Source organism: Halichoeres trimaculatus, unplaced genomic scaffold (genome assembly GCF_033239565.1).
Source record: "Halichoeres trimaculatus isolate MK-OKI-2021-1 unplaced genomic scaffold, fHalTri1.1 fHalTri1_scaffold_18, whole genome shotgun sequence".
NCBI classification, from domain to species: Eukaryota; Metazoa; Chordata; class Actinopteri; order Labriformes; family Labridae; genus Halichoeres; species Halichoeres trimaculatus.
The window spans coordinates 18,637,391-18,651,756 of NW_027437196.1; the positions used below are offsets into that span (position 1 = coordinate 18,637,391).

Here is a 14,366-nt window from a genome sequence, read left to right on the forward strand (position 1 = left end):
ATCTTCCTGTTGGCACAGGTTTGTTTGTCAGATGAATTTGGAAACCGTTTTCTAGAGACTGTTTTTAACACAGTAGAGGTTTACAGTCGTGATCATGGAGCCAGGTACAGGGAGGTGTCGACTTCTAGATTAATCTTAAGAAAAAAAGCAAGGAAGGAAGAGGAAGAAGAGGTGGAAAAAGTTTCAAGCTGGAACTACCTAAACTTTTCTTTCTGCATGGTGTATTCCCAGCATCACTCCTCCTGTTTGCCGCAGTCCCTCCAGGACCACAGAACCTGTGCACAGGACAGCTGGTTCCCAAGTGTGAAGACTACAGCAGAGGCCACAGTGGTCATGGACTGAATGGATGGATGCTTCAGTAACGCTTACATGAGTTGCTGACATCTCACTCCTGCCGAACATTTTTTGTAATACCACAGAGAACAGCAAACTGCAACCCAGATTCAAACCAAACCATAACCATCTGTAATGGAATGTATGATTTTACTGCAAATTTGTTTTCTACACAAGTAGTCAAGCTACACTGCAAAAACAAAGAAATCTTATTAAGTGTTTCTGTGTTTTTTTTTCAGGAGAAATGTCTTTTTAGACTAAATATGAGCCACATTCACCTAAGCAGTCCAGAAAAAAATCCTGTTTCAAGTTATTCAAAAACAAAAATGAGGTCTGAGTTGCTTGTAACAAGTTAAAAAAAATCTACCAACAGAACAAGAGAAAAGTTACTTGTATAACGGAAGTATTCCGGTTTCAAGCACATTTTCTAGCAAATTTTTCTCATTCCATTGGCTAATTTTTTTTTACTTATTTCAAGCAATTCAGAGCTCATTTTTTGTCTTTAAATAACTTAAAAAGACATTTTTCTGAACTGATAAGTTGAATCTGGCTCATATCCAATGAGATAAGACATTTTTACTTAGAATAAGACAAAAACACTTGACAAGATTTTTGTTTTTTTGCAGTGTAAGAGCAAAAAAAATCATAAAAGCAGTGAGATAATCCTTGAATCACATGAATGTAAATTAACCAAGCTGCAAACAACTCAGCTTTCATTTAGGTCCCACCTGTAGATGGAGCAGTGATAAAATTATTCATCCATTCATCTTCTACCATTTATCCTGTTTGGGGTCACAGACGGCTGGAGCCTTTCCCAGTAGTTTTATTTTAGGACAAGAGGCGCATTGGCAGCCAGTCAATCACAGGACTGACAAATAAAGACAGACAACCTTTCATGAGTGCTCACACCTACCAGAAATTTAGAATCACAGAGCATGTTTTTGGACTGTGGGAGGAAGCCGGAGTACCCAGAGGGAACCCACGCATGTACAGGGAGAACATGTAAACTCCATCTTGCCTCCACTTTACCAGGATTCTAACTGATGACCTTCTTGGTGTGAGGCAACAAGACTGACCAGCAGCCAAGCATCGACTTATCTCTTTGCTAATCTAGACCTGAAATGATTTAAGGTGTAGCAATAACTTAAAAAAAGTAAAACACTATTACTTTCTGAACATGACTGACTCTGAATGTTGGTGAAGGTTAAACTCTGTTTAAAAAAACAAAAATTTGAAGCAAGAACAGTAACATAGAGCACAGAGCCAGACTACAGGACAACTGAAGTCATGTGACTGAGGATTTAACACGCCTTCCACCCCAATGATGAGTCTCTCCTCGTTCAATCCCAATGATGAGTCTTTACTATCCTCTTAAAACCTCTATCCTGTTGACTTCCAGGCCCAGTTTATTTTATCTGTTGCTGTAGTTAAGTGAAATGCAATCTGGTGTCACAACAAAATGTTTTATTCTGAAAATCAACTGTGTTTAATACATTTCAAAGCCTGATTTTTTTATCTTGTTTGTACTACTACATACAAAATTGCATTAAGCTTGCATTGTTGCTCCAACATCCGTCAAAAATAGAAGCCCTGGATCCTCCTGGATCTCAAACAAGAGCAGAACCAGTGGAAGTTAACACAGTGACCTTTATTAAAATAAAAATCAGATCTGGTGCTGTGACAGAGCAGAGATGGATTGGGCTTAGATCTGGTGGCCATTAGGCTCAAATGCAGCTGAACACAAGAACCGATGAAACTCTGTCATTGATGCATCAGGTACAGCTCAAAGATTGCCACAAATACAGAATTTGTACCATTAGTTCGTACTTCAACCTGCTGAAGAATCACAATTAGACAACTCCCAACATTTAAGGCAGGGATGTCAAACTCGTGCCATGGAGGGCCAAGAGGCTGCAGGTTTTCTTTCCAACCAAGAACTCCCCCAGCTGATTCCACTGATTACCTCACCTTCCAGCAGAGAGCAGGGACTAATCAGTGAAATCAGCTGATGAAGTTCTTGGTTGGAAGGAAAACCCGCAGCCTCTTGGCCCTCCATGGCACGAGTTTGACATCCCTGGTTTAAGGGGTGAGTCTTGCAAAAGTGGGGCTGTGTTCTGTGTTCAACTTGAGTGACACACAGATCAAAATGCATACCAAGAAGTCTAAACTGTAGCTCCTCGCAGTAGGCAAGGACATGCTTCAAACACGTACAGGTTACGTAACTCCTGACGTCCTTTGCATTGGAAACTAGATACATGTTTCTGAAGAAGTCCAAAGTTCTTACTCTTACAGTACAAAGTTTCTGAGACCCAGTTAAAAAGATTGCAGTAAAAAGGGAATCTGAATATTTCATGTGGAAAAAGATGTTTTAGAGGTTTGGTAACACCGACTCTACCCATTTACTTTTGCAAAGACATCCAAAAAGGAGACAGAAATCCAGGTAGTGGTGGATCTATCCTTCTTTAAATGAGTAAAAGAAATACAGCAGGACAGCATCATGTCTCTGTGTTACTTCAGTAAGAGTAAGAGAAAGAATAAGGCACCAGAGAAAGACAAAACTTCACTAGACTCTCCATTAGACAGGAAAGGGAGAGACGTAGAAGTGCAGCATTATTCCACATCACTGCACACTACTCTGCACTGCCACAACACCACAGAGGCAGTGCCTGTCTTTTAACAGTGAGCCTGTATTAAAGAGGAATTTTAAATTCACTACTCCACTCTCAAGAGTCGCACTGCTTAGATCAACAGACAGCGTCCTCTACCGTTCCTTTATAACTCAACATGTATGCAAACCTAGAAAAAATACTTATATTTTAAACTTCTACAGCCTGGAATTAAAACCCAGTGTGCACCTGCATCACTGATGTCTCCTGAGATTATAGAAATCCAGGTAAAGTATAATAAATGCATTCAAAAGCTACTTAAGCAAGAACATCTACATTTTCTGCTCATATGATGGCCTTGTAGCATAGCCTCTGGTATTTTTAATTGACTCTGCATGCAAGGAGGAGAAAAATATCTGTGTAAGTTACACACGCATGTGCACTGTAGTTGAACTTAAGACTGCTCCATGTCGTGTAATCTCAAACTAGAGAGGATTAACTCTGAGTGTGCCCAAAAGTGACAGCTTTGGCACACTAATCAAAACCAGGTAAACACTTTGTTAACGTATTAGAGATAGTTTGAAGCCATCCAGACAGGAACCCCGGCAGCAGCAGCATCCTTCATGAGTCATTAGCCCTCAGCTTGGAGAGCATTACTCTGAAAGAGTTACAAACTGCCACATGCGGTTCTGCTCAAATCCTCCAGCTGCCTCCCTTCACAGATAGTAAGCACTTAAGAACACTTGCCTGTCCTGATAAGGCTGTCAGTGTGAAGACTTGTGTGTGCATCAAGCACGCAGGCTCACACCCACAGTTAGTGCTTTCATGACACGAGCATACACACCAGCTCAGTTTCATACACAGCGACAGTTCCTATGGGTCTTTTGGTCACTAAATCTTGCTCACACTAAAGGGTATAGATAACAAATGTATGCAAATATTTTTGTTTCAAACATAAGAACTGTGACCCTGTTGAGTTGGAAAGAAAAATTTATGGAGAGCTTTGTTGGAAATCCTGCTCCGTTTACTCATCAATAGAGTGAAGGTGAAGCCTGGTTAACTGCACTGCTGTGTAGAGGTGTGAAAAAAATATTGATAAAGCAATATCTTGCAATACTTTGACCTGTGATAAAATATTGATATTCAAACTCATAATGTCAATATTTTTGTAAAAATTGAAATCATATTTTAGCTGCGTTGAAAGCACAATATGTGTTCAGCACTCTACTGGGGTAGATGGCACCAAAGAGTGACTTCACTGGATGTTGCCCATAAACTATGTAATGAATAAATTATCAAAGTATATTAATCATAAACACTGAGATGTTTTGCACAATATTCGATTTTTTTATGGATACACCAAGTGACATTTATCAGTTTCACCAACTGACCATGTCTTTCACCCAATATTATTTTTGCAACATTAGTTTAATGTCACAGTAGTTAAAGTGATAACTTGACCCACTTTAGGGTTTTACGCCAAGTTTATGTATGAAAAACGGCATCTGAATTTCATTATTTAGAACAAAATAAAATATAACACCTGTTTTCAATTAAATAGTTAACTGTGTAGAATATTCCAGTATATCATAATATTGTGATATATTGGGATATTATCGAATGGTGATCCAAGTAGCGTGATGTGTATCGTATTGTGAGGTTCTCGCCAATACTCACTTCTACTGCTGTGTGTACATATGAGTCATTGTATGTCTTTTCCCTCAAGGCCCCTATGGAGATTGGGTTCCTTTTAAGGCAAATTATATTTTCATCATTATAACTGTGAATAAAAGGTAAGTTAGTCAGTTGCAATGTACCTGATGTTTGTAAGTTAGCAAGTAGATGTGCAAAATAATGGATCGATAACAAGCCTGCAACAAAATGTTTAATTGATAATACAAAGACATCAAACCCCAGAGGGGAGGAATGGAGAAAGAAAAGCTACATTGCCTGAATAAGAATTTTGAGATCCAATTTTTTGAACTCTGGATCCAAGTGATTGTCATATCTTGCTCCTAGTTCATTTCTGGTTGGACTGGCTGTCGCTGAGTATCAAGGATGAGTTGGTTGGAGAAGTCGAGTACTGAATCAAGGCCACAAGATCGCCATGATGAGATATAATCAGATGAAGAGCAGGATGGATGGCTGTGGTAAAATCAACCAGAGCCACAGTTCTTCAGGCGAGGTTTGATCCAGCTCTTAAGTGTACCACTCTTTTATGGGGGCTGTCAGGGTGACTGCTGTTCATTGGCTCTTTCCTGCTGTTCATGGGTGCTGAAATAAATTTGAATGACAGAAAACCATTCAGGCTAAGCAAGGGAAAGTTAGTCATTAAAAAGCAGCACACCTTCGTGAGCTCTAAACCTCTAATTACCATGGTACGTGGTTAACTGATTGAAAAGCCGTATAATCACAGTATATATGGCTTTTCAGATAGAGGAATGCGGTTTGAGGTTTGCTGGAACATATAAACAGTGATCGTGTCTTTTCAATTACCAGATTTTACAGAAGCAGCACCCAGTTACTTATTCTCTCTACCATAATGGTAAATATGCTGTACTTTCAGTGCTTTTCGAATAAGCAGACTACTTAAAGCACAGCATGTAAACAGTCCCCCGCTCACACACTGATGCTTTACTCATCAGGATCTAATTTAATTAGCAAATTCACACACACTCAAACACTGACGGTTTTGCCTCTGGGAGCAGTTTGGGGTGCGGTTTCTCAGCTAAGGACACTTTGACATTTGGACTTGTTTAGCGCAGGATCATACTACTGATCTGCAAATTAATGGACAATTAACTGTGAGCCAATGAGGCCTCAATTTAATCAATAAGAAAAAAAAATCATTTCAACATATCTTAGCAGGCATTTCTTATATCAAGTAGCAATGAACATTTGCAATTATTTTTTTTTATCATGTGGTCTTTTGGGGACCTTAACCAAAGTAGATGAAACAATAAACAAAAACATTGATATTCCAGAAAATAATTATCCAATATATTCAATGTGGACAGCAGGTTATGAATAAGAATATGATTTTTATATCTTAAAGCTTTCCAAGCTTTTTGGGAAAATGTTACTAGCATCAATCTTAAAATAAGCTTATTTGTTTCATAAAACAATTCTGATTTCAGGTACAACACTTGCTGTTGTCTTTCCATTTTTTGTTGGATTTCAAGTTTTAAATAGTTTGTGAACTATTAAATCGTTTTTTGGAGGGAACTAGTTTTAAATCCAAAAGCAAAGAGAGGCACTGACGGAGTGTAATCAGTTTCTCCTCTAGTTTGCATTTACTTAGAAATATTTCCACCAGGGTTCAAAAGATAGATCTGAACAAGCAAGCAGCCAAAAAATCTTCTTGAACATTCCCCTTCTCAGCAGGTTTTCCTGATCCCTGAGCTCTGTAGAACATGCACAGACTTCTACTGACCCAAGAGAAATTTCTAATCTTGACTGAAGGGCAGTCTGAAGATAAATACAAACTATCCAGAGCATGATGATGTTCCTTGTAACACAAACAAATCTTTTGAGGCAGAAAAAGTGGTGGTGAGCAAATCATGCTAACTTTTAGCTGATTTTTTGATTAAGTTTATTTTTGTAGATGGCATTGTTGGAAGGGTACAAAAGTAGTACACAATCTGCTGATATTTAGAACACCATTGTTGTACTTCATCAGTGTCAGTATGACAGCACAACACCATAACAGTTATTTGTCAATCACAGCTTAAAAGTAGGATTCAATGCTGTGCAAAGAGTGTTGAAGTGTCTCTGCACATATGCATGTGTGTGAGGGTGTATGAGTGACAGAAAAAGATGTGTTTGAATTTTTTTTTAATGTAGGAGCAGTCAAAACATCAGCATGGAGAAAAGTATGGAATCTACAGAAAACTACATCACACACTAAAGTAACCGAAAATATGTCAAAAACTCGTGGCCGAGGAGCAAAATGTGATTTGCTTTCAGTGGATGCATGCACGGCATGTCTATTTTCACATGCCCGCGGTGAATGTGTGCGCCTCCCATATGGTAGCGCTCTGATATTCTTTTCAGAAAGCAGTCTATTGTGCTGGCAACAAGGCTGCGGACAAACTTTTGCGGATATGACAGCTGAATGGCAGTTCAACAGTCAGGCTCAGAATTGTCTAGTCAAAGCGTTCGCTGAAATGACTTCTAATGCCTGGATACTTACAGCTGCAACAAAAACAGCATTCCTACAAAACAAAACCAGGGAAAGAAAACAGCACCATGGTATTGACATTTTTCAAACAGACATTTGAACTTTGCAGCTTTCTTCAAGCTCACGCTGACTAACACAAATAGATGTTTGGCCTGCAAAAATATGTACGCACGCTCATTTAAGAATTTCAGGTAGCCAAACGACAGAGTTCTCATAATTAACACAGAGTGGTTACAGAGCCCATAACACAGTACGGTTAAATGCATCTGTTGGAACATTCTCTGGACACATCTGCCAATCTTTACTATTTTTGATCAGCTATATCAGCTATTGTGTTCCTCTACTTCTGCTGAACAATGCATGGTTAAAAAGTCCAGCTTTTTATTTTTGTACAGCTCACCAGAATTAGATTTTTCTCTCTCCAGGAACACTGCCAAGAGGATTCTGAAGATCCTGACTCATATCTTCCAAAAAAAAAGATGACGAGACGCCTACTGTAGATCATGAACGAGGGACTGCTCATTCAGTGTGTGACTTCTTGGTTTCTTTTCATTAACCGTTAACAGCATCTAAACAATTTACAGCAGGAAAACTACTGTGGGAGGCTCTCCATAAGATGCTAATCACACATGCATGCCACCACACTGCTTTTTAATGGGTGACTGTGAGGGCTGTGTATGTGTCCCAAGTGTGCATCCCAGTGTCTGCATTTAGTGCATAGACACACTCACATGCAGCTATGGTATTCCATTCTGTGTGTGTGTGTGTGTGTGTGTGTGTGTGTGTGTGTGTGTGTGTGTGTGTGTGTGTGTGTGTGTGTGTGTGTGTGTGTGTGTGTGTGTGTGTGTGTAAAATGTTGATCCCCTGTTGGTTGCACTATTTGAGCTGAGAAACATCTGCTGTGTGTCTAAATCACCAGGCTATTATAGTTATTATGATAGGTGGGCTATCACCGTTTTGCAGTGGCACAGATAATGACAGAATACTTCCATGCATAATTCACCGGGGACTGGTGGCCTGACACCGGGTGTGCCCTGTATTATTGTACTCCACACAGATAGGGGCTGTCTAATATTTATACTCATCTAACAAGGCTTACTGCAGCAAGACTGCTGTGACATGTTATTGAAGAACAGATTAAAAGCTTTACTGCACGTTATGAAACGCTGGAATAAAAGTTCCACTTTTGGTGGAATCTTGGAGAATAGAATAAAAGTTTTAATATCGCCTGAAGATTCAGATAGGGAAAGTTCACTCTGACATAGCGGTGAACTGTACTTAATAAGGTTTGATCTACATATTATGCAAATAAGAGAGTGCAACAATCTCAGCAGTTCAGAAGTGCTTCACACTGTCTGTACAACAATCATAGGCTAGAGATTATTTAGATTGCATTTGTTTTCTTCTAAATAATCAGAGAAATAAAATCAGTTAGTAGCATTCAACACTATTTTCACTGAGCTAATGTTAAGGCTACGTGCGCTGATCTTGCATGCACATGCAAACACACACACACAATGACATTTAATGCATAATGAACTCTATTTATCTTTCATTACTTTTTTTGAGAGACGTATTTGAATTTTCTATCTGTGAACTGTGTCGTGTGCATTTAACATGTTCATATGTTAATATAAATCAAAAGGCACAAAATGGTCTGTTGCATCAGTTACAGAAACACCAACACTGTTGATTCAATTAAGACTAAATAATTATAGCACATGACCGGGGAGAGGTCCCATGAGCAGTAGAGGTGTGCAAGGCTACTGCAGACTTTAAGACTAAGCACTTATATCAACTTAGCTCTCAAAATGCAACAATGTTACTTTCACAATGAAAGAGTGAAGGAAAAGTTTAAAGTTGTTTGACACAAAGTCACTACACAGTTATTCTTAACTTTGTAGGATGAAAGGGACAGATGATGGATTGTGTGGATGAATGGATTGAAATGGAAAAAATGACAAAACAGACAAATGGATGAATGGCAGAGGGGTAAGATACTGGTGAGAGGTGAGGTATGAAAAAGATCTGCAGGTAGGAAGTGAATCCTGGCCACCTAGACTAGTGTTTTGGTTCATGAGTATTCGACCACCAAGCCAAACCAACATCTCACAGATCTAAATGTGATTCATGTATTCTTAGCAAGCCGCAACCTCTGGTCTAAAAATATGAGACAATGTGGAAGTGTTAAAATCTGCTGTTTGTCGAGTGTCCCCTAGGCTGGCTCTGGAAGTACCAGAAGTCATATACACACCAAACCAAGAAAAGCTGTTTTCACTGTGGAAATAAACCAATGTCACTGTTTGTGATATTAACAGACTTTAATGGAGGACGAAAAGTGGCCTCATTTATGGTCTAAACTCTGGAGCTGCATGCGACTCTTAAGCCTACTTGTTGCGGCTCCCTGCAGCCCGGCTGTTCCAGAGCCGAATGTGGCTTTGTAGCCCGGTGTCGCTCCATGCCAGTGATGTAGCGGAGGGAGCGCCAAGTTGTCCTAGTTTTTCATTATTCGTGCTTACGTTAAACCATTATTACTTAAATACTAAAAAATTGAAGTTTTGTGATTTATATCCAATTAATGACGATAGTAAGGTCTATTGTTACATTATGAAAATGTATTGTGTTTTTTTAATTATGAAAATGTTTTTTTTTTTCACTTTAATCTATATGTCCATTAATTATACATTATATGATTCTCAGTTTAAGCTAATATAAATTACAGAATATAATAGTGATATGAAGTAAACCAAAAGTAAAGGAGTGGATCAGTGTATTATCAGCTGTGTTGTAGGAAACAAAGATCGCTTCTGTATCATTGGCTGTAGTACAGTTCATTCTTTTTTCTGTATAAAAGGAATTTTTAAATGTGTCCAGCTGTACAATAACAGATAAAAGGCCTGTTTATTTGATAGCACTAATTATAAAACAGAAAACACAGGATTAACACAGATTACAGGAAAAAAAAAGGGTAAAAATCATTGGCTGGAGTAGCATTCATAATTTGTCCACTTAATTGCTGGCTCAGAGTCAGAAACAGTCAGGCCTCACACAGTGGGAGTCACTGATGGTTGACTGCTCATGTAGAACTGTTATTGCCACTGAAAACAATATTTTTTTAAAACTAGTTGTGACTCATACAAAGATGAATCAATTTGGAATCATGCTGAGTTTGTTGCCCACCACGTTTCCAGACATGCTTTTGGGGAAAATATGCCAAACTGTTGAAGATATTAAAGGGTCCAAAACTTTCCTAACTTTTAAAGTGCACCATTTGGGTAACATGGTTTGTCACAAATTTTTGTTAGATGCCTCCCAAAACACAGCACCTATGTCAACCTACTTCCCCAGATGGATGAACAGAGGTATGCCCTGTTTTCAAAGTGTATCCATTTATGTGTCCAACCATGTGATTACCCGAGTCATATTTCTTTTACAAGCAAAATCTCCCCACCATCTGTATCATGTCTGCCAAATAAATTGTAATCTCCTGCAACCCATCAGCCACTGTGATCCCATAAACACACATTGATAGGCCACAGACACACACACACACACAGATTCACACTCAAGGGCAGTTGTGTGATGTCATGGCTGGATAGGACACCTCAGAGCTTTGGGGGCTGAAGCAGTCAACGGTTTAAATCACTCATCCCCCGAAGGATAATCTAGCCAATGATTTAGTGGGAGTCACAGAGTCACTCTCAGCAGCTTCCACTCCAGTGGAGGGATGTATTAGTGTGTGTGTGTGTGTGTGTGTGTGTGTGTGTGTGTGTGTGTGTGTGTGTGTGTGTGTGTGTGTGTGTGTGTGTGTGTGTGTGTGTGTGTGTGTGTGTGTGTGTGTGTGTGTGTGCGTGCGTGCGTGCGTGTGTGTGTGTGTGTGTGTGTGTGTGTGCGCGTGTGTGTGTCTACATGCAAGAGGTTATTCCCCCTCATACCGTCTCCCTCTTTGAGGCCCCCATGAGACCAATTACCAATACTCTGTGGCTCCACACAGACACTTGTAATCTTACACCACATATGAACTGTCACTGCTTGACTGTGTGATCAGCATAACAGCTCAACATGAGCTGCATACTGTCAATATTCATGATTCAGGGGAGACCACTTGAGGAGCAGATAGTGATTACATAAAAACACCAGCACACACAGAGATAATTATGCGACTCCACACAAATTAAAAACAATAGTCCACCAGTCATATCAGAGGAAACAGGAGCGATTCTCACTCAGAAAGTGTTTGATGACACTGAGGCTGTGTCACTTTTTTAAGGTCAGCATGAAAAAGGTAAATCAAAGAATTTGCCATCGGACCATCATTTGACACATGCGTTAGGTATTTAAACTACACATAACTTTCTGAAGTGATGACAACACAACTACTCCATTTGTTTCTATGTATTCTTTTGAGAGATACCACATGTCTGTTCTGACTAGGGGTGGGTATTGATAAGATTTTATTGATACCATTGCCCTTGTCAATTCTGCTTATCAATCTTTTTTTTTTAATCGATTCCCTTATTAAATTTTCTCTGTACAAAAAGTAGCTTTACAGGTTTTCTATGCCAACATTTTATTGACTTTATAAGTTAACAAATATGAAGTTGGTCGCTGGAACTGGATATCTCTGGACATAAATGAAATAAAAATAAGTCAAAAATTGCACGTCATGTGACATTGTTGTACTGTTTTGTTATATGTTATCGACTGAGGCAGGCTATCTAGTGTCTCAAAGTGGTTAAAGCATTTGTTAAAATTGTTTTGAACCTTGCAGTAGTAATGAAGCCAGCACAAAACTTTTCTTTCATTTGCCTGTTGGTATTTTGACATTTGGAGTGGTCAGTATTGTTTACAAAGACTAACTGTGATATGTTTCTGTGATGAAAGTTGAAATTCTTTTGGTAACCTAAGTTATACAGGTATATGCTAACTGCTAGCATATCAATGCAGTTTGCCATATACGTCAACATCAAGCTAGCGCTGTTTTGTTTGGACCATTTTTGGTAAATATGGAGCTGTATTACATGTTTAATGTACCAAATAGGAATCTTGTGTGAGAGAGCAATTAACATTTCTTTGTGAGTAAGTTCTTCAGTAAAAATCAGAGTTTTCTTGGGAAACTGTTGTCAATCTGCTAAGCAACTGGCTGCAGCAGACTAGTCGATCTAAGGTCCGGCAGCCCCAGCACAGTATAAAGAATTGATAAGAGAGTTCTTATGGATGGATTAAAACATTTCTTATCGACACTCAACAGGACCTGGTTTTTGATACCCATTCCCTAGGTCTATCTTACCAGTGACACTTTTCACTCCAGTTAATGCTGAACCCTTCTATCTTCTAAATATGCAATAACTTTTTTGTATCATTGGAGCAATTAAAGAACTTCAAAATGTGCAATACTTCGCCAACATGTTACTGTTCCTTATATAGTTTTACCTCTAATACATTATCAATCTGTGCGCATTTTGTACTTTTATTATGGTTTTTATATTTACACTTACTTAGCGGATGCTTTTGTCCAAAGCCACACAACGTTGAGCAGTATGTGACCAGTCTCCCTATGGACTGAGCTACTGTTGTCTTGTCACACGTAAATTTTTCTGTACATAATTTTTTTTCTACTTACACTTGAATCATTCTATCTTTGTATGTTCTTATTTTATTTTTTTCTCTACTCACCGCCTGTAGCAGCAACTACTTTCTGAGGGTGACGACCCAGATTTTGTGGCGCTTTCTTCATTTATTTCAGCAGTTGGAGGAGCTTTTTCAGCAGCCATTTGTTCACAGTCCACATGGCTTCACTGCAGGTGCAATGGCCCTTGCCCTGCTTCTACCCCTCTTCCTCTCTCACTCTTCTCCCTGGTAGCAGTGGCATACTGTGTACCATGACTTCCAGTAAAATGATGGCTTCATTGATTAAGATTTTGTCTCTTAACAGTAAATAAAGAGGACAGAAAAATAGGGACAATATTTGCTCCATGAATGAGGTTTTTGGGGCATTCTGAGATTTTCTTTGGCCATCTTTGCCCCCCCATGTCTGACCCTGTATGATCCTTTTTTGGTACTTACAGGAGCTCCATCTCATCTTCTTCTTGTAACTTGGCACAACTCTTCAGGGCAACATTCCTTATTTTTAGCACCACTATGATTAGAGTTTGCATAATAGCATGGGACATTAAACTTGTTAGAGTTTCAGGCAGCTGACAGTGGACACACTGAAGAGCAGAGAATAGAGAAAGCTCTTGGGATTCAGATGATCATTTTTTAAATTGTTCTAATTCAACCAGTCCCCTGTCTGAAAAAGATTAATGTGTGTGTGAACCGTATACTAATGTTGCCTGACTTATCATTCATCTGATTCACATTTTTCTTCTATAATTAACAACACCCCATGTGCCATGTGTCGTCTTTAGAGTGAAAACATATACATGTCCCTCTCCATTACACAGATAACATGATGAGGGCGTGTGCGTAGGTGTGTTAGACAATGAGGCAGTTTTTATGCTTGCATTGTAACTTATATATAGTGCGTGGGCATGCATGTATTTGTATATGTGATTGATTGAGGAGTATGATGTAATGTGACATGCAGTGGGGCCCTGAGGCGGAAGTTTTAATTAACTGGTAGGAGAGGAGCTGGCTGGTCCTGCGATCACGATATATCACCATGTCTTGCCCGCAGTGTCTCAACAGCTTCCATCTAAGACTAAGAGGAGCTCTCTCCTTCTCATGCACACAACACAGACACGCACAGAGGCCAGATGACTTATATGAGTGACTTCACTGCCTTTTCTCCAACAAGCAATGTTGCTAAAGCTAATGTTGCTGGATGCACCCACGACAGGCCTCAGGTGTCAAAGTTAATTTTGTGAACACCTTAAAAACTGAGACTTAAATATGTCTCATTCATTGACCTGTTAATTGTTCCAGTTTTAGTACCTGGTCATTTTATATATATTTGTTTATTTTCTACTTTCCTAAAAAATCAAGACATTGTATTGTTTTTACTCTGATTTCTAAAGCAAAAATCTAATCCCATTCCTAAAATTATGCTAATTAAATATGAGCAGAAAAGAAGATTTTCTGAAAGAATGAAAGCAAACACAGTTGTGATCAAATCTTCAGGTAAATAATGAGCCTACAGTTTGCTCTACAGTACATTGATTGCAGGAAAATCTGTGTCAGGCTGTTTTCTGTTTTGATTGGGTTGTTTGATTAGGATGAAGATTACACTGTCTACATCTCACTAG

At 39.0% G+C, this 14,366-nt stretch overlaps 1 protein-coding gene across 3 annotated transcripts in view; it reads right to left on the bottom strand.

Annotated features, from left to right (window-relative positions):
* Positions 1-14,366, bottom strand: part of ctnnd2a (catenin (cadherin-associated protein), delta 2a) — a 338,809-nt gene that overhangs the window by 190,807 nt on the left and 133,636 nt on the right. The window lies entirely within an intron of this gene.